The following is a 26173-nucleotide window of genomic DNA, read 5'->3' on the forward strand; positions in this document are numbered from 1 at the left end:
TGATCTTGAACGTGGAATAACTGCATGGATCGGACTCCTATCCTTAAAGGTTTTTACTTTGATTTTACTGGCTATAAGAAACAAAAAACCCCAAGATTTAATGCAAATCTATCAATTTTGCAACAACACTGGAAATCTATAAACACAAAGCGAATACTCGGAAACTGGAAGAAAAAACGTAGAGAGAGAGAGAGAGAGAGCTTTGATTTTTCGTGAGAGTTCAATACAGCTCTTAGGGAGCAACATTTATAGGTTTTGAAACCCTATAAGGCATGAAACGGGCCCTCATAGGCCGCCCCCTAGAAACCCTACGGCGATGACTTGCTCTCTAAGTAATCTGTTTCCTAATCCTTCCAGAATATCCCGATTTGTCCTCCACAAAGTCAACGACGGTCAACCATTGACCGGATCAGTCAAACCGGCTTGACCCCAAATCATCAAAAATAAAAACTCCTCAGCTTTATGTGAAGTGCAAAGTGCACCATTTCGCACACTCGTGGCGTCGGCTAGTGCTAGGCTAGGCTAGGCGCATGCGTGGGCTTGGTCCATTCCTTTGATCCACTAAAGCCTTTGAAGGCCTATCAAGGGAATAAGCTTATAAACCCACAAATGTTTTCTTCCTCCCACCAATGTGGGATACAAAGGAAATTGCCAACTTGCAATTCCTTTATATATATATATATATATATATATATATATATATATACTAGGTTATAACCCGTGGACACCACGGATTAGAAAATTAAAAATAATTTTATTTAAAGTGATACTTAATAATTGGGTGATGATAATAAAAATTTTAATAAGTAATAAATGTAGAAGTTTTATCAGTAATTTCATTATGATATAATGATTCATCAAAATTACGAAAGCATAGTGGTTTGAATATCCGATAGGCAATTTGTGTTTGTAGATATATTAGAAAAATATGATTTTTGTAGAATTAAATTTAAATAAGATATAAACAAAAATTGATATAAATAATAAAATTATACAAAGTTTTTATAAATTTTTAAAAACTTCTTTATATACAACATAAGATGTTTTATTTGTTACTCTATCATTTTTATGTAAAATTAACAATTTTGATTTCAAATATAACTTTTTATTTTTTTTTCTTCACTCTTTAGCATTCGTGGCATCCATGTTCTTTTTTGATAAATAATGAAAAATAATAAAGTAAAGTTAACAATAAAAATGATAATTTCAAAATAGGATTAGAGACGATTGGAAGCTCCTATGTTTCATATAAAATATTTTTGATAGTTACAAAATCAATATTGACATATACCAAATATTAATCCCCTATTCTAAAAGACAGTACATTGTATGCCATGTGGCATCTCCTTAGCCACTTCTAGATTTTTTTCCCGCCTATATTACGAAACTGAAATTCCTATCCTGCCCTTATGATACTATATTATCGCCTGGCCAGCTGTCCCATTAATTCCGTTTCTTTCTCTTTTGAAATTCAAATTGTTCGGAAATAACTATTTCAAGGGATTAGCAACTATATTGCAATAAACCAGGAAAAAAAATATCATTTTCAAATCCACAATTAAATCGCACATCTAATGTATTACAATTTCGTCTACAAAAAATCTAGGGTTCTTCACTTTTTTGTAAGCAAGTTGAAGGAGCAATTTCAATCTTATTTCATTTTTCCCGAGGCACATCCAAAGCAAAGAGTGATTTGGGGTTTTTCCAAATTTTGTTGTTTTTGAATTCAAAATCATAACTTGATTTTTAAAATCATAGATTCATCTACGTTCAATATTTATTCTACAACGAGGCCCTGGTAAGTTTTCTGCATTGAAAAAAGATATATGAATGATTTCTCGATAGTTTCGCTCTCTCTCTCTCTCTCTCTCTCTCTCTCTCTCACACACACACACACACACACACACTCTCTCTCTCTCTCTAATAAACCAGAATCAAGACTGATTTGAGTTTTCTAACATGAACATGTTTGTTCTGATTTTGAGTTTTTCTGTCTCTAGGTTTTAGTTTTGAATAGATCCTACAAATTTGAACGATTTTATCGATTTTTTTTTGCAATGATCTGATTTTGATTTAATCACTTGTAGATTTGTTTTATTTATAGATTTATTTTCATTATATTTTACTAAACCCTTGTAACTTCTTGGATAATTTGGTATTTTTTTGACAATGTATAAAACCGATGCCGGATTGATTACAATTGGAATTGGAATGTGTGTGGATGCAGTAAAGCACTTACATTACTCTTTGGTAGTTTTGGGCGTATATCAACCGTACCTTGGAGGAATATGAGAAATTCGATTCACACTAGGGCTAAATCAATTTTCTACATCCATTCTTTGAAGGTTCTTTGAAGGTAGGATTATCTGAATGTTTTTTTGATCTTCTAATTCTTGCAAACTACTATTTTTTGTCGATGTAATGTAGTTTTGGTTAACAATTAACATTATACTGCAGGCGTCATCTTTAATGGTGATAATGGAAATGGTGCAACTCAAGCTTATTGCAAAAACAAGGTAATATTGATTATTAAAGACCCAGTGATTGATATTTTAATATTTCTTAATTAACAATTTATTTGTTTAGAGTTATAGTTATTTATTTGTTATTTATTCACTGCCATTGGTTCTCTTGCTTTGGCATATAATTTTCCCTAAAAAGTACCTAAATAATGAAAATTTTTATATATGCATAATATACAACTTCAGCATGCTAAGTTGTTTTTTCCAATGATGTTTTTGTTTAACTTATGTAATAAACGATTTGCTTGCAGCTTGAAAAGTTGAACTCCAAAGGCTTTGAAATAATGTTAATTGCTTTAGAAGGTGTTGGAGCCGGCCGCCAAAGGCTAAAATACATAAAAATGATCAACAACAATCATTTGTCTTTCTTTCATAAATGTTGACTCTAGGGGTATTTTTGCTAACAATTTGTAGTTTTGTTGACATCCAAAAACCACAAGTTGGAATTTATGGAAAGGCTTGTGCAGATGTTGGTCAAAATGGTGTAATTGCCTTGTATGACACTTTATTCAGCGAGTTAAAACTGTTATACCTTAAATACATGTTTATTTTGGTCATTTCTAACACAATGCTCTTTTCTAAATCTCACACTGTTTTCTTTTTCATTTTAGAGAACATAAAAATTATTAATTTGTATCATAATGAAAATTTCAAAGATCATAAGCTATCTTCCTCAAACTGCTGGTATATGGAGTTTTCACCGGAAAATACAATTCAGGGATCCCCGACGACAGTTACTACAAGGTAACGTTAATTATAACCTACATTTTGTGCTTCGATTTATTACTCAATCAATTGGTGATGTTGTTCAATGGAGAACCTTTTTTCTATCATGTTCATGTAACAGCTGTATTGATTTTGACTAAAATTGCCCCAAAAAAAAGTTTTAGCCCCGAAAACCATGTAATCTGAATTGAAATTGTTTAAGTTCTGTCAATTTATATAATTTCACTCATTTATTTTCTATTGATAACCACTTTTTGGTTGGGTTTTTAATGTGTTATTGTTTGCTTTTATCCCATCAGAATTCACTAATTTATTTTTTATTACAAGGGCTTGAAGAAAGACATCATATTAAGATTGATATCTCAAGTTTTACTTTTGCCAGGTACTTCAGGTTTTTTGAGTTAGGACAGACTATATGTTCAAAAGTTATAAAAACTTTTTACTGTTTTGGATTATTTATGTAATATATGTGCTAAATAACATTGAAACTTTAAAAAACTTGTTAATTATAGATTTGCAAACATTTATTAATCTTTATAGATCTTTTGCACAATGAATAGCACCTCATCGCAGAAGTACAAAATTGTGTTTACATAGAAAGATGATAGTTTCCAAGGAGAATACCAGCATGTCACACAATTACGTAGACATTAAAAAAAATAAAGCTAAATAAGATTAATGGACCATAAGTTAAGTAGGCACTTTAGATTTGCTCCATAATTACATAGGTTAGTCAATTTACAAAAATTCCAATGATTAATTACTTCAAAAATAAGACCAAGAAAACTATGGTTTTTTTTTGTTCTTTGAACAACTTTATGTTTGCTATCTGTATGTGTAATTGGCAATTTAGGAAAGTGGGTCCTAGGACCCACCTAATTTTTTTAATTTATCTAAAATTTCTATAAAAAAAATTTAGAGACCTACCTTAAAAAATTTAGAACCTATCTTACCTATAAATATCTTTGAATTTGTATGTAAAAATATATATAGAAAAATTAGTGAACCGTGTGGTTTTCTATTCTAAACTCGCTAGTGGTAATTGCTAGTATTTTTAATTATATAACAACATTTTGTGTTAATGCTTATATTGTAGTTATGATTATTCAGGATATGGAGCCTCCATTGGCAAGGTAAGCCAAGATTCAAGATGCATTTCGTTTTGGTTTTTCTTCCTATATGTTATTGTTAAGGGTATTTTACACATTTGGATACAAGCCGAGTGCTTTGATTATTTTATTGGCATTAGTTTATATGCAGAAAGAAAGAGTGAACTCAATTTGCTACCAATACATACTATGACATAAAGGTTGTTTACATTTGTTTTAAAATGTTATGGAATCAAGCAAGAAGACATGATCTTATATGCACAACCGGTTTGCAGTAGGCCCATGTTACACCTGTCTTCTCAACTACAAAAATTGAGGAGTGTTGTTATACATAGGGTTATATTCCAGGAATAAGTGTTCTCTATCCTGTTCAAATAACATTCTGGTTCGATTTTTTAAGGTAATTCCCAATTTTCACTTCAACTATTTGTCCCCCAATTCATTCATGCTTCAATTTGTTCATCGTGTTTTCTTTTGTTTTTGATACAGAGTATTGACAAAGTACAGAAACTCAACTGCCTGGTTCTAATCGTCAATGTAAGTCTCTTTTTACCCATTAACTGATGTCTGGATATAAACGTGATAAATGTTAGAAATAGCAACTTACTTTCATTTATTTACGTATTATAGCATCATATTTATGTTTTTCTATATGAGGAAGTTGTATTTTCATTTTTTTTCACTTGAAATCATTGTAATTTGAGAAGGTGCAAGATTAATAAAAAGGGTAGAATTGTTCTTTTTCTATTTAAAAGAAATCATGGAAGTTTTATTCATAAGATAGCTTGGTAATTTGCAAACTTCAATGGCAAGATTAATATGAAATAAAATTAAATTGTGAATATAGTTTAGATTAATATTAATATTATAATTTTATTTTTATATTTATAATCAAAATAAAAGAATTATTACATAAAACAAAGTCCGGTTTGTAATCAAAGTCAAACAAAAGATGGTATCATTGTAATTTAAGAGGGTGCAAGATTAATATAAAAGGACAAAATTTTCTTTTTCTATTTAAAAGAAATAATGGCAAAAGTACATTGCCATAAATGTTACTTTGATTAAAAAAATGAAAAACTTATACTTTATATTAAAATTGTATTGAATGTAATCACCAATTACAACAATTATGATAAAAAAAATGCAATAAAACTGATATTATTTTTGAACATGAACAAAGAGGACAATTGTGCCCTTTTGTTTATAATTTATGAAAAAACAAAAACAAATGATTGGAAATACAAACAGATACCATACTACATAGATAAACTTTATGTCTAATGAACGAAAAATATGATGCCATAACAAAAAAATCCAATTCATAAATTCCGAATATTTTATGAATATAGCACAAACAAACCATAAATTAAAAAAACAATCATTAGTAGCAAATATTTGAACCTTCTAGCACACAATGTGAAAATACAAGCATGCAAAATAAAAATTTGTAATTGTTCTTTAAAAGTAAAAATTAAATACCTTTCCAACTTCACATCCAAATCAAAACGCAGCCATTTTTTTTCAATTTTACTTTCAAAATACCTTTATGGAGTAAATTTGTTTTCATAATAGAAGTACAATGTCTAGATGCCTATTTGATTTATAAATCAATAAATAATAACAATATTTTATTATGATTTTTTTTTGCATTTTTTATCATAACTGTTGTAATGTTGATTACATTAAATACAATTTTAACAGAAAGTTAAAGTTTTGCATTAAACATTATGTTAAAAGAGTTTCTAAAAAAATTATTACAACAGAAAAGTATGATTTATGAAATCACCGTTACACCAATTATGATAAAAAATGCAAAATAAATAAATAAATAAATAAAACTGGCAACATATAACTATTTTTTTTATGTTTGAACACCCTATATGAAATTTTATGCTAAACATTATTCTATTATATATTCATGTTATTCTAATGCAAGAAACAACAATGAACTTGTGTCGATTTCTTTATTATAGAAATTATCTGTTTATATTTTATATGAAAAAATTAATAATTCCACTTATTGTAAACAAAATACTAACATATGTTGAAAGGATAGTACGTTGATATTTCCTTCAATTTAAAATACCAGAAATATGTTGAAATCTGATTTCTACATATTTTAGAATAAACAGTTCTATGCTATTTTTTAAGAAATACATATGAAAATGATCTCTAAATTTTATGTTCTTCCATGGTATTTATATAATTATGAATATGGAAGATGTCTATAAAAATTTAATTCATTTTCGAAATATTAGTTTGAATTTGACATTAATACATGAAATAGAAGTACACAAAAGAAATAGAATGAAAAAGAAACAAACATAAATAACAGAAACAAAAACAAAACATAGATAATCAACAAATAAAGTATGAATTAGTTTGCATTTGTCAAAACTGTTATATGTTTATCACCACACACTTTTGGAACATGACAAAAACAAAAAACGCATATAATCAACAAATAAAACATGAATTTTAAGATGATTGTACACTAACCTGATGACTTTGTATTATGTGAATGAAAGGTTGTAGAATCAGGAGGTGCTCTATAAGAAGTATAAAGGAGAACGATTTACCAGGGTTGAAAAGAAGAACCAAAATTTGAAAGATATAAAGGCCAGAAAGCTATTTAGATATTCGATTTGTATAAATGATAATATAGCAAACATTATTTAATTTCTATTATAATTCCTATTATTATGGAGATATAATGGGTCAAAGATATAGAAATTCAAAAAGATTGCTAGATTATGGTAACTGAGTTGCTAATCAGTAGGAGTTGATAATTCTATTGTTTATTATGATTATGATTTAAATTAAATTGATTTGATTGTGATTGAATTTTGATTTCCGTTAACAGTGCATTGGGAGGGAAAAGTTCTGTGAGGAGATGTGTGCAACTGACACGTGGATTGAAGGAGCTTATAGGAGGGACACGTGGGGCCTTACAGAGGTTTTTATTAGGTATATATATATATATATATATATATATATATATATATATATATATATATATATATATATACATAAAGTCCCAACACAAAATTGTACCAATATCTGATTTCTTCCGGTGGAGAATCTTGTAAATAGATAATTCTAGGATAAATCACAAAAAAATCAGCATATCTAAAAACTGTATCACATAGATTAAATAATTCGCTTATTTTTGAGCTTTGTATTTCAATAAATGAATATTTAAATACGGAATAATTAGATAATGAAAAGTTTTCATGTTGTATTTGCTTTAACTTTTTCTTATCAATTAAAATTTCATGTTTATATTTTACCGTTTGATCAATTTGTTCATTTATTATAGAATTATCTATACTTGAAGAACCTGTTAAAACTATTTCTGATTTATTCATCCTCAGATGAGTTATACTCTGTTTCAGTTAATATGAAAATACTTTCGTTAGAATCTATATTTTCAAAGTCGTTTATTTGGACAAAGTCTTCATTGTTTATCATGTTTTCTATATCTTCATCTATTTCAAATTTCTTTTTATTTTTATCAAACTTTTTTGAGCATTTATCAATATAATGTCCTATTTCTTTACAATAGTAACAACGATATTCTATTGGTTTTGGTCATCTTTTATATTTAGGTTTATCTGTTTTCTTATAACCTTTTATTTTATAATACTTTGTTTTTTCTTCTTTTAAAATATTTCTTTTTATATAGTCTTTTCTTTTTAAACATTCTTTTTATCCTTCCATAGTAATATGAACTATCACATCCTATCATAAGTGATATATTTGGCTTGTTACACAAATTCTTTTTCTTAATCATGTAGTTACTTTAGCTAGAATTACAGTACCACACCATTCACTTTATTTATCTCTAAGGTGAGATATTCTTTTTCCTAAAGTGTCAGCAATTTATGGATTTATATGTTTCAATTATTTTTTGTCCCCAAGGGTCAGGTATTTTAGCTAAACATAACGGTAGGAAATTATTTATATCTAATATTTGGTTATATATATATATACGATAATAGTAATCTTGAAATACACAAATATATTTGTCAATTTCACACATGTCACATAAGTGTAATCAGTATAAATTTGTTGTATATTTTTGGATTGTTGGATCTTTAAAAACATTTCCTTCACCACAAAATTCTAATCTAAATACTTTTGTAGTTCTTGTTATCCTTTGTGCTATGTCATCATCCATAAAAATAAGATTTCTAGTTTCAAGATTCACATTTTGCCAAAATCTTAAGGCGCTATTTTGAAAAGTTTTTTCGAAGAATAATTTTTAAATTTCAAAGTCCATTTTATTTACTGCAATACACATTCTAAGAGCAGTCTCCCATTTATCAATTACTTCTTGTGTTTTACTTATACAGCCTATATCTAAATATATACCAAAAGTGTTAATTGGTTCATGTTTCATTTTTTATAAGGTGTATAATTTTCATCAATTTTTATTACTGATGCTACTGTAACATTGGTTTTGATAAGTTTATCTAATTCATTTCTTTGAGGTATTTGATTACTAGAACTAGGAATTTCATTAATATTAGGATTAAAATCTTATTGTTTTATTTCTGGTTTTAAGTTTATAAAAACATTATTAATATTTATTTTTCCTATTTTTGTTATTAAGTTATATATATATATATATATATATATATATATATATATATATATATATATATATATATATATTTGTTGATATATAATCTTATGTTTCTGAATCAGAACTCATTTTCTAACTTCATTTAATTTTTTCAAATATTTATTTATCAGGTCTTTATTAATATCTTTAGGACTTTTATTGATTTGGTCCACCTCTTGTAGTAATACCTCAAGTTTACTAAGTTTTCTAATATTTTCTCGTCATAATAAATAATAGTTCTTTGTACGTCTGTAAAATCTTTTTTCAATTTTTAAAGGGTTATCATTTTATTGAAGCTTTGTGTAATTATTGTTATTTATTAAGGCTAATTATATATCCAATCACTATCATCGACAATATTGTCATTATTAGTCCATTCATATCTATCAAAAGTAAAATCTTCATCTGACATATAATTATAAAATTCATTTTCAGAAGTAGAATCTGGATTATCATTATTAGGAATAAAAAATTTCTGCTGAAAACATTGTATTAAATTTGAACTTAAATTTAAGTGAGAGATTTCTCCCTCCAAGAAAATGTTTATGGCTTTGATACCAATCGTGGGGGTGGCTGAACCGGATGCTCGATTCAAAACAAAAATTATAATTGGTCAATTATTTGGTGGATTTAAAAGTAAATCTAAATTGTCAATTTGAAAATCATTTTCTATCATTACAAATACTAAATTTAACTTAATTAACGTATATAAGATTAATTTCATTCTTTAATTTAAATACTAATTTTTTTTTAATAATCAATTTTGATGTACTCAATAGAAAAGTATTTTTTTTAACAAGTTTCCTTATATTTACCAAGAACTAAATAATAGAACAATAATACTTTCACATTATAAAAAGAAAAGGATCCGGCATGCTTCTGTACCTATTTTCTGCTTTGACCGGAACATTGTTGGGTTAGACTACGGGACTTTTACCGATCATTCCAGCTCCAACCTGTTTTGGACATGCAACTTCATTGTAGCTCATTCAACAATACTCAACACAACATAATTTCGTTTCCTATATTATGTGTATGGATAATAGGTAGGGTTTTTATGGGATTTTCTTTTATAATGGACAATACAAGTAATATTATATGACTCTAGGCAAATATAAGGAAAAGAGGATTTTTTCCAAACATTATTTTTATAAAAAAAAGTGGGTTTACAAGATAACATGATAGAAAAAAAAGGATTACAAGCGATGCCCTTTTCTATATCATGGGGCCTTTATTTATAGTACTAGGTACATGCATCAAGGACTCATCTCTTTTTTCAGTTCTTTAAACATCTATCATCTTCATGTCAGAGGTTTTTCATGCATGTATGACACACACATGCAAGTTGTATCCATTTCTTCAACAAGGATTACAAATGATGCCCTTTTCTTTAACATGGGGCCTTTATTTATAGTACTAGGTACATACATCAAATAATCATCTCTTTCTTCGGTTCTTTAAACATCTATCATCTTCATGTCAGAGTTTTTTCATGCTTTTATGACACACACACACGCAAGTTACATCCGTTTTTTTTTTGACATTTAGCCAAGTACATCCTATGTGTAAGTTTTATCCTTAAAGCTTGTGCGTAGTATTTGTCTTCTTAAGTCAACATGACTTATCCATTAGTGCCTTTATTTTTTCGTCTCTATATGGACCCACAATCAATCTATGTCATCGAAATTCATTGAAGAGTTTGATGACGATGCTTTTTCTTAATATTTTGATGAAGTAAATGCCGGAAAAATATCTTTAGTATGTTGTTTGTACTGACAAATTATATCTTGTGCTTGTGGACTTAATTTTATGTTATCTCTATCAAGTAAATTTATTTTTGCTTGTAAATATTGAATTACCGATCCAGGGGATTCCCTAGCAAATGATATCATGACCGGCGAATATACATTTCCACTATACGTACAAAATCCTTTTGTTTTATTTTCCTAGCTATTCCATCCCACATCGCTAAACACATATAAACTCAATCATTTTTGTCTATTATATAATCCTGCTATGCTCATGATTCATTTGATATCTACTTTAAGTCACACATCGATTCAAGTATCAAAATATACTTCAACTTCATGTTTATATAACAAGACTTGAGGTTAGCTAAAGATTCGATTAAGGTTTGAGTTTAAAACCGAAATTGAATTGGGGAAACCCAAGTACTCCGGAAAAAAAATTCAGTTACCCCAAAAAAAATTGCGATACCCCTTTACTTTGATCCTGGCTCTGCCACTGTTCATGTAAGAGGGTTTTCATGCATGTATGACACACGTGCAAGTTGTATTAATTTCTTTAACATTTAGCCACATGCATCCTATGTGTAAGTTTTATCCTTATAGCTTGTGTATAGTATTTAGATCTTAAGTCAACATGACTTATCCATTAGTGCCTGTATTTTTTGTCTCTACACGGACAATCTATGTCATCAAAATTCATTGAATAGTTTGATGACGACGCTTTTTCTTGATCTTTTGATGAAGTACATGTCGGACAAATATCTTTAGTATTTTGTGTGTATTGACAAATTATGTCTTGTGCTTATGGACTTGTTTTATCATACCTCTATCAAGTAAATTTATTTTTGCATGTAAATATTGAATTGCTGATCTAGGGGACACCCAAGCAAACGATATCATGATTGGCGAATATATATTTGCACCATATGTACGAAATCCTTTTTTAAAATTAGTTTCCATAGCTTGGAGAATAATTCCAATTCCTATAGCTCCCCGATAACGAATATCTAAATTGTCAATTTGAAAATCATTTTCTAGCAATGCAAATACAAAATTTAAATTAGTTAACGTATATAAGATTAATCTCAATCTTTAATTTAAATAGTAAATTTTTTAATAATCTATTTTTATGTATTCAATAGAAAAGTAATTTTTTAACAAGTTTCCATATATTCACTAAGAACTAAATAGTAGACCAATAATACTTTCACATTATAAAAAAAGGATCCAACATGCTTTTGTACCTATTTTTCGCTATGACCGGAATATTGTTGGGTTATACTACGAGACTTTTACTGAGCATTCCAACTCCAACCTATTATGGATATGTAACTTCATTGTAGCTCCTTCAGCAATACTCAACACACCATAATTTAGTTTCCTACGTTATGTGTATGGATAATATGTATGGGTTTTTGTGGGATTTTTCCTTTATAATGCAAAATACATGTACTATTATATGGCTCTAGAAAAATATAAGGAAAAGAGTTACTTTTCCAAACATTATTTTTATTAAAAAAGTCGGTTTACAATATAACATGATAGAAAAACAAGGATTACAAACGATGCCCTTTTCTTTAACATGGGGCCTTTATTTATAGTACCAGGTACATACATTAAAGACTCATCTCTTTCTTCAGCTCTTTAAACATCTATCATCTTCATTACAAATGTTTTTCATGCATGTATGACACACATATGCAAGTTGTATCAATTTCTTTAACATTTAGCCACGTACATCCTATGTGTAAGTTTTATCCTTATAGCTTGTGTATAATATTTGTCTTCTTTAGTCAACATGACTTATCCAGTTGTGTAAGTTTTATCCTTATAGCTTGTGTATAATATTTGTCTTCTTTAGTCAACATGACTTATCTAGTTGTGCCTGCATTTTTTGTCTCTACATGGACCTACAATCAATCTATGTCATCGAAATTCATGGAAGAGTTTGATGACGAGGCTTTTTCTTGATCTTTTGATGAAGTACATGTCGTGCAAATATCTTTAGTATATTGTCTAATTTGACAAATTATGTCTTGTGTTTACGGACTTAATTTTATCTTAACTCTATCAAGTAAATTAATTTTTGCTTGTAAATATTGAATTGCTAATCTAGGGGATTCCCTAGCAAATGATATCATGACCGGCGAATATATATTTCCACCATATGTACGAAAGCCTTTTTTTTAAAAAATTGGTTTCCATAGCTTGGAGAATAACTCTGATGCTTATAGGTCTCCGATAACGAATATCTAAATTCTCAATTTGAAAATCAGTTTCTAGCATTAAAAATATTAAATTTAAATTTGTTAATGGATATAAGATTAATCTCATTCCTTAATTTAAATAGTAAATTTTTTTAATAATCTATTTTTATGTATTCAATAGAAAAGTAATTTTTTAACAAGTTTCCTTATATTTACCAAGAACTATATAATAGAACAATAATACGTTCACTTTTTTAAAAGAAAAGGATCTAACATGCTTCTATACCTATTTTCCGCATTGACCAGAATATTGTCGGGTTCGGGTTATAGTACGAGACTTTTACGAAGCATTCCAGCTCCAACCTATTCTGGACAAGTAACTTCATTGTAGCTCCTTCAACAATACTCAACACAACATAATTTGCGTTTCATACGTTGTGTGTATAATAGGTATGGGATTTTGTGGGATTTTTCTTTTACAATGCAAAATACATGTAGTATTATATGGCTCTAGGAAAATATAAGGAAAAGAGGAATTTTTCCAAACATTATTTTTTTTAAAAAGTTGGTTTACAAGATAACATGATAGAAAAACAAGGATTACAAGCGATGCTCTTTTCTTTAACATGGGGCATTTATTTATAGTACTAGGTACATACATCAGAGACTCATCTCTTTCTTCAATTCTTTCAACATCTATCATCTTCATGTCAGAGGTTTTCCATGCATGTATGACACACACATGCAAGTTGTATCCATTTCTTTAACATTTAGCAACGTACATCCTAGTGTAAGTTTTATCCTTATAACTTGTGTATAGTATTTTTCTTCTTAAGTCAACATGACTTATCTATTAGTGCCTGTATTTTTTGTCTCTACATGGACCCACAATCAGTCTATGTCATCGAAATTCATAGAAGAGTTTGATGACGAGGCTTTTTCTTGATCTTTGGATGAAGTAATTGTCGGACAAATATCTTTAGTATGTTGTTTGTATTGACAAATTATGTTTTGTGCTTGTGGACTTAATTTTATCTTACCTCTATCAAGTAAATTTATTTTTGCTTGTAAATATTTAATTGCTGATCTAGGGGATTCCCTAGCAAATGATACCATGACTTGTGAATATATATTTCCACCATACGTACAAAATCCTTTTTTAAAATTGGTTTCCATAGCTTGGAGAATAAATATGATGCATATAGCTCTCCGATAACGAATATCTAAATTGTCAATTTGAAAATCATTTTCTAGCATTATAAATACTAAATTTAAATTAGTTAACGGATATAAGATTAATCGCATTCTTTAATTTAAATAGTAAATTTTTTTAATAATCTATTTTTATGTATTCAATAGAAAAGTAATTTTGTAACAAGATTCCATATATTCACTAAGAACTAAATAATAAAACAATAGTACTTTCACATTATAAAAAGAAAAGGATCTAACATGCTTTTGTACCTATTTTCCTCTTTGACTGAAATATTGTTGGGTTATACTACGAGACTTTTACCGAACATTCCAGCTCCAACATGTTCCGGACATGTAACTTCATTGTAGCTCCTTCATCAATACTCAACACAACATAATTTCATTTCCTACGTTACGTGTATGGATAATAGGTATGGGTTTTTGTGAGATTTTTCTTTTATAATGCAAAATACATGCAGTATTATATAGCTCTAGGCAAATCTAAGCAAAGAGGAATTTTTGCAAACATTATTTTTATTAAAAATTAGGTTTACAATATAACATGATAGAATAACAAGGATTACAAACGATGCTCTTTTCTTTAATATTAGGCCTTTATTTAAAGTACTTGTTACATACATCAAAGACTTGTATCTTTCTTCAGTTCTTTAAACATCTATCATCTTCAATGTCATCTTCAATGTCAGAGATTTTTCATGCATGTATGACACACACATGCAAGTTGTATCCATTTGCTTAACATTTAGCCACGTACATCATATGTGTAATTTTTATCCTTATAGCTTGTGTATAGTATTTATCTTCTTAAGTCAACATGACTTATCCATTAGTGCTTGTATATTTTGTCTCTACATGGACCGACAATCAATCTGTGCCATCGAAATTCATTGAAGAGTTTAAATGACGAGGCTTTTTCTTGATCTTTTTATGAAGTACATGTCGGACAAATATCTTTATTATGTTGTCTGTTGTGACAAATTATGTCTTGTGCTTGTGGACTTGATTTTATCTTACCTCTATCAACTATATTTATTTATGCTTGTAAATATTGAATTGCTGATCTAGGGGATTCCCTAGCAAATGATATCATGACTGACGAATATATATTTCCACCATACGTACGAAAGCCTTTTTTTTACAAAAAAAATGGTTTCCATAGCATGGAGAATAACTCTGATGCCTATTGCTCTCCGATATCGAATATCTAAATTATCAATTTGAAAATCATAATCTATCATTACAAATACTAAATTTAAATTAGTTAACGGATATAAGATTAATCTCATTCTTTAATTTAAATAGTAAAATTTTTTAATAATCTATTTTGATGTATTCAATAGAAAAGTAATTTTTTAACAAGTTTCCTAATATTTACCAAGAACTAAATAATAGAACAATAATACTTTCACATTATAAAAAGAAAAGGATCTAACATGCTTCTGTACGTATTTTCTGCTTTGACCAGAATATTGTCGGGTTATACAACGAGACTTTTACCGAGCATTCTGGTTCCAACCTTTTCTGGACAGGTAACTTCATTGTAGCTCCTTCAACAATACTCAACACAACATAATTTCATTTCCTACGCTATGTGTATGGATAATAGGTATGGGTTTTTGTGGGATTTTTCTTTTATAATGCAAAATACATGTAGTCCTATATTAGTCTAGGCAAATATAAGACAAAGAGTAATTTTTCCAAACATTAATTTTATTAAAAAAGTGAGTTTACAAGATAACATGATAGAAAAACAAGGATTACAAATGATGCCCTTTTCTTTAACATAGGTCCTTTATTTATAGTACCAGTTACATACATCAATGATTCATCTCATTCTTTAGTTCTGTAAACATCTATCATCTTTATGTCAGAGGTTTTTCATGCATGTATGACACACACATGGAAGTTGTATCAATTTCTTTAACATTTAGCCACGTACATCATATTTGTAAGTTTTATCCTTATAGCTTGTGTATAGTATTTTTCTTCTTAAGTCAACATGATTTATCTATTCGTGCCTGTATTTTTTGTCTCTACATGGACCCACAATCAATCTATGTCATCGAAATTCATTGAAGAGTTTGATGACGAGGCTTTTTCTTGATCTTGTGATGAAGTACATGCCGGACAAATATCTTTAGTATGTTGTCTATATTGACAGATTATGTCTTGTGCTTGTGGACTTGATTTTATCTTACCTCTATCACGTAAATTAATTTTTGCTTGTAAATATTGAATTGCTGATCTAGGGGATTCCCTAGCAAACAATATCATGACTGGAGAATATATATTTCCACTATACGAACGTAATCCTTTTTTAAAATTGGTTTCCATAGCTTGAAGAATAACTCTGATGCCTATAGATCTCCGATAACGAATATCTGAATTGTCAATTTGAAAATCATTTTCTAGCATTACAAATACTAAATTTAAATTAGTTAACGGATATAAGATTAATCTCATTCTTTAATTTAAATAGTAAAATTTTTTAATAATCTATTTTGATGTATTCAATATAAAATTAATTTCTTAACAAGTTTCATTTTATTTACCTAGAACTAAATAATAGAACAATAATACTTTAACTTTATAAAAAGAAATTGGTCCAACATGCTTCTATAACTATTTTCCACTTTGACCGGAATAGTGTCGGGTTATGGTACGTGACTTTTACCGAGCATTCCAGCTCTAAACTATTTTGGACACGTAACTTCATTGTAGCTCCTTCAGCAATACTCAACACAACATAATTTCGTTTCCTACGTTATGTGTATGGATAATAGCTATGACTTTTAGTGGGATTTTTCTTTTATAATGGAAAATACATGTAGTATTATAATGGCTCTAGGCAAATATAAGGAAAACATGAATTTTTCCAAATATTATTTTAATTAAAAAAGTGGGTTTACAAGATAACATGATAGAAAAATAAGGAATACAAACGATGCTCTTTTCTTTAACATGAGGCATTTATTTATAGTACTAGGTACATATATCAAAGATTCATCTCATTCTTCAATTCTTTCAACATCTATCATCTTCATGCGAGAGGTTTTTCATGCATGTATGACACGCACATGCAAGTTGTATCCATTTCTTTAACATTTAGCCATGTACATCCTATGTGTAAGTTTTATCCTTATAACTTGTGTATAGTATTTTTCTTCTTAAGTCAACATGACTTATCTATTAGTGCCTGTATTTTTTGTCTCTACATGGACCCACAATCAGTCTATGTCATCGAAATTCATTGAAGAGTTTGATGACGAGGCTTTTTCTTGATCTTTTGATGAAGTAATTGTCGGACAAATATCTTTAGTATGTTGTTTGTATTGACAAATTATGTTTTGTGCTTGTTGACTTAATTTTATCTTACCTCTATCAAGTAAATTTATTTTTGCTTGTAAATATTTAATTGCTGATCTAGGGGATTCCCTAGCAAATGATACCATGACCGGCGAATATATATTTCCACCATACGTACGAAATCCTTTTTTAAATTCGGTTTCCATAGCTTGGAAAATAACTCTGATGCCTATAGCTCTGTGATAACAAGTATCTAAATTGTCAATTTGAAAATCATTTTCTAGCATTATTAATACTAAATTTAAATTAGTTAGCGGATATAAGATCAATTTCATTATTTAATTTAAATAGTAAATTTTTTTAATAATCAATTTTTATGTATTCAATAGAAAAGTACCTTTTTAACAAGTTTCATTATATTTACCAAGAACTAAATAGCAGAACAATAATACTTTCACACTATAAAAAGAAAATCCAACATGCTTTTGTACCTATTTTCCGCTTTGTCCGGAATATTGTTGGGTTATACTACGAGACTTTTACCTAGCATTCCAGCTCAAACCTATTTTGGACAGGTAACTTCATTGTAGCTCCTTCACAATACTCAACACTACATAATTTCGTTTCCTACGTTATGTGTATGGATAATAGGTATGTGTTTTTGAGTGATTTTTCTTTTATCAAGGAAGATACATGTAGTATTATATGGCTCTAGGCAAATTTAAGGAAAAGTTGAATTTTTCCAAACATTAATTTTATTAAAAAAAGTGGGTTTACAAGATAACATGATAGAAAAACAAGGATTTCTAACGATGCTCTTTACTTTAACACGGGGCCTTTATTTAAAGTAATAGTTACATACATCAAAGACTTGTCTCTTTCTTCAGTTCTTTAAACATCTATCATCTTCATGTCAGAGGATTTTCATTCATGTATGACACACACACATGCAAGTTGTATCCATTTCTTTTACATTTAGCCATATACATCATATGTGTAAGTTTTATCCTTATAACTTGTGTATATTATTTTTCTTCTTAAGTCAACATGACTTATCTATTAGTGCATGTATTTATTGTCTCTACATGGACCCACAATCAATCTATGTCATCGAAATTCATTGAAGAGTTTGATGACGAGCATTCTTCTTGATCTTTTGATGAAGTACATGTCGGACAAATATCTTTAGTATGTTGTCTGTATTGACAAATTATGTCTTGTTCTTGTGGACTAGATTTTATCTTACCTCTATCCACTATATTTATTTTTGCTTGTAAATATTGAATTGTTGATCTAGGGGATTCCCTAGCAAATGATATCATGACTGGTGAGTATATATTTCCATCATATGTATGAAATCCCTTTTTAAAGTTGGTTTCCATAACTTGGAGAATAACTATGATGTCTGTAGCTCTTCGATAATGAATATCTAAATTGTCAATTTGAAAATCATTTTCTAGCATTACAAATACTAAATTTAAATTAGTTAACAGATATATGATTAATCTCGTTCTTTAATTTAAATAGTAAAGTTTTTTAATAATATATTTTGATGTATTCAATAGAAAAGTACTTTTTTTAACAAGTTTCCTTATATTTACCAAGAACTTAATAATAGAACAATAATACTTTCACATTGTAAAAAAATGATTCAACATGCTTTTGTACCTATTTTCCGCTTTGACCAGAATATTGTCCGATTATATTACGAGACTTTTACCGAGCATTCCAGCTCCAACTTACTTTGGACAGGTAACTTCATTGTAGCTCCTTCAGTATTACTCAACACAACATAATTTCGTTTCCTACGTTATGTATATGGATAATAGGTATGGGTTTTTGTGGGATTTTTATTTTTTAATGGAAAATACGTGTAGTATTATATGGCTCTAGGCAAATATAAGGAAAAGAAGAATTTTTCCAAACATTATTTTTATTAAAAAAAAGTGGGTTTATTAGACAACATGATAGAAAAACAAGGATTACAAATGATGCCCTTTTCTTTAACTTGGGGCCATTATTTATTGTACTAGGTACATACATCAAAGACTCATCTCTTTCTTTAGTTCTTTAAACATCTATCATCTTCATGTCAGAGGTTTTTCATGCATGTATGACACACACATGCAAGTTGTATCCATTCTTTAACATTTAGCCATGTACATCCTATGTGTAAGTTTTATCCTTGTAACTTATTTTTCTTCTTAAGTCAACATGACTTATCCATTTATGCCTGTATTTTTTGTCTCTACATGGACCCACAATCAGTCTATGTCATCGAAAGTCATTGAAGAGTTTAATGGCGAGGCTTTTTCTTGATCTTTTGAAGAAGTACATGTCGGATAAATATCTTAAGTGTGTTGTCTATATTGACAAATTATGTCTTGTGCTTGTGGAATTGATTTTATCTTACCTCTATCAAGTAAATTTATTTTTGCTTGTAAATATTGAATTGCAGATCTAGGGGATTCCCTAGCAAATGATATCATGATGGGCAAATATATATTTCCACCATATGTACGAAATCCTTTTTTAAAATTGGTTTCGATAGTTTGGTGAATAACTCTGATACCTATAACTCTCCGATAACGAATATCTTTTTCTTCAAATTACATAAATTCTTTTTTTTGCCTTACTGTAGTACTAGAAAATGATTCTGCTTTTCCTACCTGCATGACATGATAAGAAGGATATATGTCTTCTTCATAAAAATCTGGTCCTACTGATATGAGTTTAAGGACCATAACTTTTTTTCGCGATATAGTAGGGTTATTTATATAATAATTTTTTACACCCTCTATTATCCATTATGGTAACTTTTTTATCTCTCAGAAATCTGGAGATGTGAGATATATCGAGTTTATGGCACCAAAATCGTACCAATATATGATTTCTTCGGGTGAAGAATCTTGTAAATAATAAATTCTAGTATAAATCCCCAAAAAATCAACATATCTAAAACCTGTATCACAAATATTAAATAATTATATATCATTTTTCAGCTTTGTATTCCAAAAAATAAAATTTGAGTTGTAAAATTATACTGAATTTTTTCTTTCACCAGAAATCTTTTTCCCAGTGAGGTCTCAAAGAAATATGTCAGACTCAAAGAAATATGATCCTCCTTAATTTTTGAATTTGTTGGTATATGTTTATCTTCAAAAATTGATTTCCCTATAGAAGAAGGAGGAGGTGTGTTGTCTTTTTGAAAATCTAAATTTTCGATTATACCCATAATAGTTTTATTGTATGTTTCATAATTGATTGTTCTCTTTTCCATCGGTTATTAGTTCAATTAAAGAGAGTAGTAAAGTAGTAATCTATCCTTATTAGAGGTCATCGATAGAGGTCATCAATACTTCTAAGGATCTTTCTTAGATATTTAATCCATAAAATAAATGATGATTTCTAGGATTAATTCCTAATTTTTATAAGGAATTTGTTTTAAATCCCGAATAATTAGATAATGAAAAGTTTGCATGTTGTATTTGCTTTAACTTTTTCTATCAATTAAAACTTCGTGTCTATATTCTCATGTTTGATCAATTTAGTCATTTATTATAGAATTATCTAAGCTTGAAGAACCTGTTAAAACTATTTCTGATTTATTCATCCTCAGATGAGGTATCTGTTTCAGTTAATTTGAAAATACTTTCGTCAAAATCTATATTTTCAAAGTCGTTTATTTGGACAAAATCTCCATTTTTTATCATGTTTTCTATATCTTAATATATTTTAAATTTCTTTTTATTTTTATCAAACTTTTTTGGGCGTTTATTAACACAATGTCTTATTTCTTTACAATAGTAACAACAACATTCTTTTGGTTTTGGTCCTCTTTTATATGTAGGTTTCTCTGTATTCTTATAACATTTTCTTTTATAATACTTTGTTTTTTCTTCTTTTAAAATATTTTTTTATATAGTCTTTTCTTTTTAAACTTACTTTTTTTCTATAGTAATATGTACGATCACATCCTATTATAAGTGGAATCTTTGGCTTGTCACAACATAGTGAAATTCTTTTTCTTAATTCTTTAGTTATTTTAGCTAGAATTATATTACCACACCATTCACTTAATTTATCTCTAAAGTGAAATATTCTTTTTTCTAAAGTGTTAGCAATTCGTGGATTATATGTTTCAATTAATTCCCCCCCCCCCCCCCCCCCCCCCCCCAAGGGTTAGGCATTTTAGAAAAAAAAAATGGTAGGAAATTATTTATATCTAATACTTGGTTATATATACGATAATAGTAATCTTGAAAGACACAAATATATTTTTCAATTTCATACATATCACATAATTATAATTTGTATAAAGCTGTTGTATATTTTAGACTATTGTAGGATCTTTAAAAACAATTCCTTCACCAAAAAATTCTAATCTAAATGCTTTTTTAGCTCTTGTTATCATTTATGCTATGTCATCATCCATGCAAATAAGATTTCTAGTCTCAAGACTCATATTTTTCCAAAATCGTAAGACGCTATTTAGTAAAGTTTTTTCTAGGAATAATTTTGAAATTTCAAAGTCCATTTTATTTACTGCAATACTTTTTCTAAGAGCAGTCTCCCATTTATCAATTGCTTCTTGTGTATTAATTGTACAATCTATATCTAAATATAAACTTGTTAACATATCCACAAGGAATATGTCAAAGATAACGAAACTATCACCTTAGGACGACCTATTCAATGGTCGCTGCTCGATAAATTCTAGGTCGGAGCCCTTACCTTCAAGACCTCGCACTTATGCTTCAGCGCTCTAGTGCCAAGGTCATGCATAAGTCGAGAAGTTTCGGTCTACAACAAGACAAAATAGTACCAGATGTCTCCCAGAGCGACAAATGTAGCTCTCAGCACGCCGCCCTATGGTAGTTCTACACCAATAGCGAGCAACCGCTAGTAGAGAATGATCTGTCAATATGACGCCCCCACGCCCTGTCAATTCATAATGGATAAAAAGTATTGTCGGGGTTCTGTCCCCACGAAAACAAGTATAAAAATAGCCCTTATCCTCCAAGAGAAGGGATCGTTTCTTCCTTTATCTTAAGTTAAACCCTTATTCTCTCATCTAGACACTGACTAGACCGTCGGAGCTTCGTTCTGGGATCCCTCCCAAACGAAGAATGACATATATTCTTTCTTTGTTGTGATTATTAGGCTTAACCCAATCAAGACATACAGTAACGACGATAAGTCCCGGTGACATATCACAACATCTGGCGTCATCCGGACGTGTACTTAGTGCTACAGAACCTGTAAAACGACACTAGACTTTGGAAATGGCGGATGGAGGACTTGTTCACCGAACGGTGATGAACTTGCCCCATTCAGGCTCATACTACCACCTGACGTCACTAGTTCTTCTACACCAAAGGGGCAAACGTTGACACAGACACCAGCAACGTCCTCACCTAATTCTGTAGCGGAACTCATAGCCAACTTATGGCAACCGCCACCCATCACCACAGCTGACTATACGGACAAGTCTAATGCCAATAAAAAAACGTTCAGTCTCAGCGGAACATTGGCACACACCAATACCAAAACGAGATCTTCACCATCAAGAAGCTATGCAAGAGACTCAAATGTCACCAGACAGACAATGTAACACTCTAAAAATTCAAGCCAATTTAAACTTTTCAAAAACAACCCAGTTTCATTAAGTCATTACAAAAAGGTTTTCAATACAATAATTATCAGAGTCTTCCCAGAACCATATCATAAAACATAAACATGAGGAGCGGTATGATCACGCTTTTGCCTTGCCACGGTCTCCTGAAGTACCTGAAACATTTAAACCACAACTGTAAGCCCAAAAGCTTAGTGAGATACCCCCAAAATACCAACCACATATACCATACACATAACATGCCATATCATGACAGAACACAGAACATCCATGCACTTCGGGTCTACTGTGTGACTGGTCCGCCGCACCGGGATACCAACCATGTGCACATAAACATATAATCATATAATAATTAATCACCAATCAACCGATCTAGCAGATTGCATAACATAACATCATCCTAACCAGGATACCGACCTAACCGGTCACTAGCATATACCATCCTAACTACTAGGATGCAAACATAGCAAAGCAATAACATAACAACGATACCCGGATTACAATCCGATAAAGGCTCGGCCTTGGTGCCTTAGACCCTGTCGATATAGTGAGGATAACTCACCTCGCAACTGCTGATTGAAAAGATAAGATCACGCTGATCGAACCTCCGACACGAACTCCACCACTGATAATACCAAAAGACCGAACTCAATAAATACCAATAATTACCCAAATACCCATGGAAGTCAACTGGTCAACTCTTGGTCAAAGTTAAAGTCAAATTCCTGACTGACTCTACTCGCCGAGTCAGCCCGCTGACTCGTCGAGTCCCCATGTTCTGAAAACTCCCATATCGCGACCCAATTCGCCGAGTCGCCCCAAGACTCGCCGAGCTCAAGGATCTCGGAGTCCTTTCCTGTTCGACATTCCGAGTCATCACTCGACTCACCGATTCGCAACTTAACCAGAGGTGGTTGGCGTTCCATGACCAGACTCGTCAAGTCCAAGAACAAACACGTCGAGTCCAAGGCAATCTTCAACAGACTCGTCGATTTGTTCTTCCAACTTGCCGAGTTCATACCTGTCTTCATGCAACTCGCCGAGTACCTCTAGTTCTTAATCAATACAGTGGCTTTTTAAGCCATGCAGGGGCTCCAATCCATAGATCTACTCTTCTATAACCCACCCATCACGTAAAGTAGCAAACTTTACGTGAATCCAAAGAGATCTAAGCATAAAACACTCTAGGGCTAGGGTTTGGGACAAAGGAACTTCACTAACAACTCTTGGGCATAGACTTTATGACTCCTTGGGTCATTACAAGCCTAGATCTGAGGTAGCAACCTTAGATCTTACACCAAACTCGAGATGGACCTCATTTATGCTCCAAAAACCCCACAATTGATAGATCTAGATGTACAAAAGCTCAAGAATAGATCTATTACCTCCAATGCAAGCTCCCACCGAAGTAGACCTCGGATCTATGTCCCTTCCTTGTTGCAACCCCTTTGCTCTTCAAAATTTCCTTCCTAATCCACTTATCTAAGCTCCAAAATGTGCTCCAATCTCTCACTCACGTCTATTAGGGCTTCTGGAACTCAAGGGAGGGTAAAGAGGCTGGGGAGAGGGTATTATGTTCTTTATATATGGCTCAACCCCCGTGATTAGGGTTTTCTCCATACAGCACCAACTCGCCGAGTCCACCCATGCAAATCGCCGAGTTGGTCACTTAACACGCAATCTGTAACACGACTCGACTCGCCGAGTCTATCCATCGACTCGCCGAGTCGACCTTCTTATTTACACTTTTAGCCCTTCAACTTTACTTATGAATTTCCGGGATGTTATAGACAACAAGTTGGAGGTATTATATCGGCTTATAATCAGCATCAAATTCTCGCAAAAAGATCTGAGACCCCACAACTGGAACCCCAGAGATCCACTTCTACTTATTCAAAAGCAAATCCATTGCGTCTACATAAAAAATGGCAGCAGTACCGACATCCTATACGAGCATTGTTTCTGGCAGCTGCCGACCTACTCGAAAGAACCACCAATAGGCGGGCCACTAATTGGCTTCACAGGACACAGTCTGTAGCCATTGGGTACTATAAATCTCCCCCCTGACGCTAGTTAGCCATGAAGTTAGAGAGAGCGTCACACGAGCTATTGAGTTCTCCGCAATACGCTACCCAGCAGAACAAAACATACTGCTAGGGCGCCCGACACTTTTCGAATTGAAATTCATACCATAGACCATCCATGGTACCGTTAAGTTCACCACACACACCAGTTCAACTACAATTATTGCTAGCACTCCGCATCAACAGGTATGCCGCTAAATCATCACGACTCCAGAATTAGTTCGAACTCCAAAGAAGTCCAAGGAGGATCATCCAACAGAAAAACACACAATACGCTCGAATCACCCCGAACAAGAAATACAGATTGAGGCCGGTCTTTCGGAAGAAACTAAAGTAATGTTAGTTGCAATTCTAGAGTAGTTCTCCAGTGTATTCGCATGGTAGCCCGCGAACATGATCGGAGTAGATCGCGGAGTAATCGAGCACAACCTAAACATTGTGTCGGGAAGTGTCCCGGTAAAGCACAAAAAGAGGGGCAGGCAGGTGATGGGACCAAAGCGATCAATGAAGAAGTCGCAAAGCTAGTAGGCGTAGGGATCCTTCGGGAAGCGATTTTTTCGACATGGATAACAAACCCAGTAATGGTAAAGAAACATGACGGGTCATGGAAAATGTGCATTGATTACTCTGATCTAAACAACACATGCCCGAAAGATCATTACCCCCTCCCGGAGATAGACCAAAAGGGCGAGTCCCTAGAAAGCTTCCAACTCAAATGTTTCCTTGACGCCTATAAAGGCTACTACCAAGTCCAAATGTGCAGGGATGACGAAGAGAAAACAACCTTCCACATCGATTGCTGCACATTCTACTACCAAAAAAGGTCATTCGGCCTTAAGAACGTTGGCGCAATGTACCAGCGCCTGATGGATAAGGTCTTCACAAATTAGATCGAAAGGAACGTCGAGGTCTACGTCAACGATATGGTCATAAAGAGCCATGATGAAGTGGCGTTGCTTCGCGACATCAAAGAAACCTTTCGCAACCTAGC

General features: G+C 31.1%; 2 long non-coding RNA genes across 20 annotated transcripts; one reads left to right on the forward strand and one right to left on the reverse strand.

Annotated features, from left to right (window-relative positions):
- The first annotated feature begins 1469 nt into the window (after positions 1–1469).
- Positions 1470–7394, forward strand: LOC145055026 (uncharacterized). Of its 19 annotated transcripts, none has more exons than XR_013685044.1 (10): positions 1472–1798; positions 2228–2345; positions 2458–2516; positions 2774–3266; positions 3576–3630; positions 4345–4381; positions 4509–4757; positions 4847–4894; positions 6889–6979; positions 7224–7394. It is a non-coding gene; the product is annotated as an uncharacterized LOC145055026 (long non-coding RNA). The 19 variants fall into 19 exon arrangements; XR_013685045.1 differs by having other exon boundaries at positions 4359–4381; XR_013685057.1 differs by having other exon boundaries at positions 1477–1798; positions 4498–4757.
- On the reverse strand, positions 4548–11800 carry LOC145055027 (uncharacterized). Its single transcript, XR_013685063.1, has 3 exons — positions 9873–11800; positions 6860–6909; positions 4548–4924 (listed from the first exon to the last, which is right to left on the reverse strand). It is a non-coding gene; the product is annotated as an uncharacterized LOC145055027 (long non-coding RNA).
- Positions 11801–26173: the final 14373 nt, after the last annotated feature.

This window comes from Lactuca serriola, chromosome 5 (genome assembly GCF_051521515.1).
Source record: "Lactuca serriola cultivar US96UC23 chromosome 5, Lser_US96UC23_V15, whole genome shotgun sequence".
In the NCBI taxonomy this organism is placed as follows: Eukaryota; Viridiplantae; Streptophyta; class Magnoliopsida; order Asterales; family Asteraceae; genus Lactuca; species Lactuca serriola.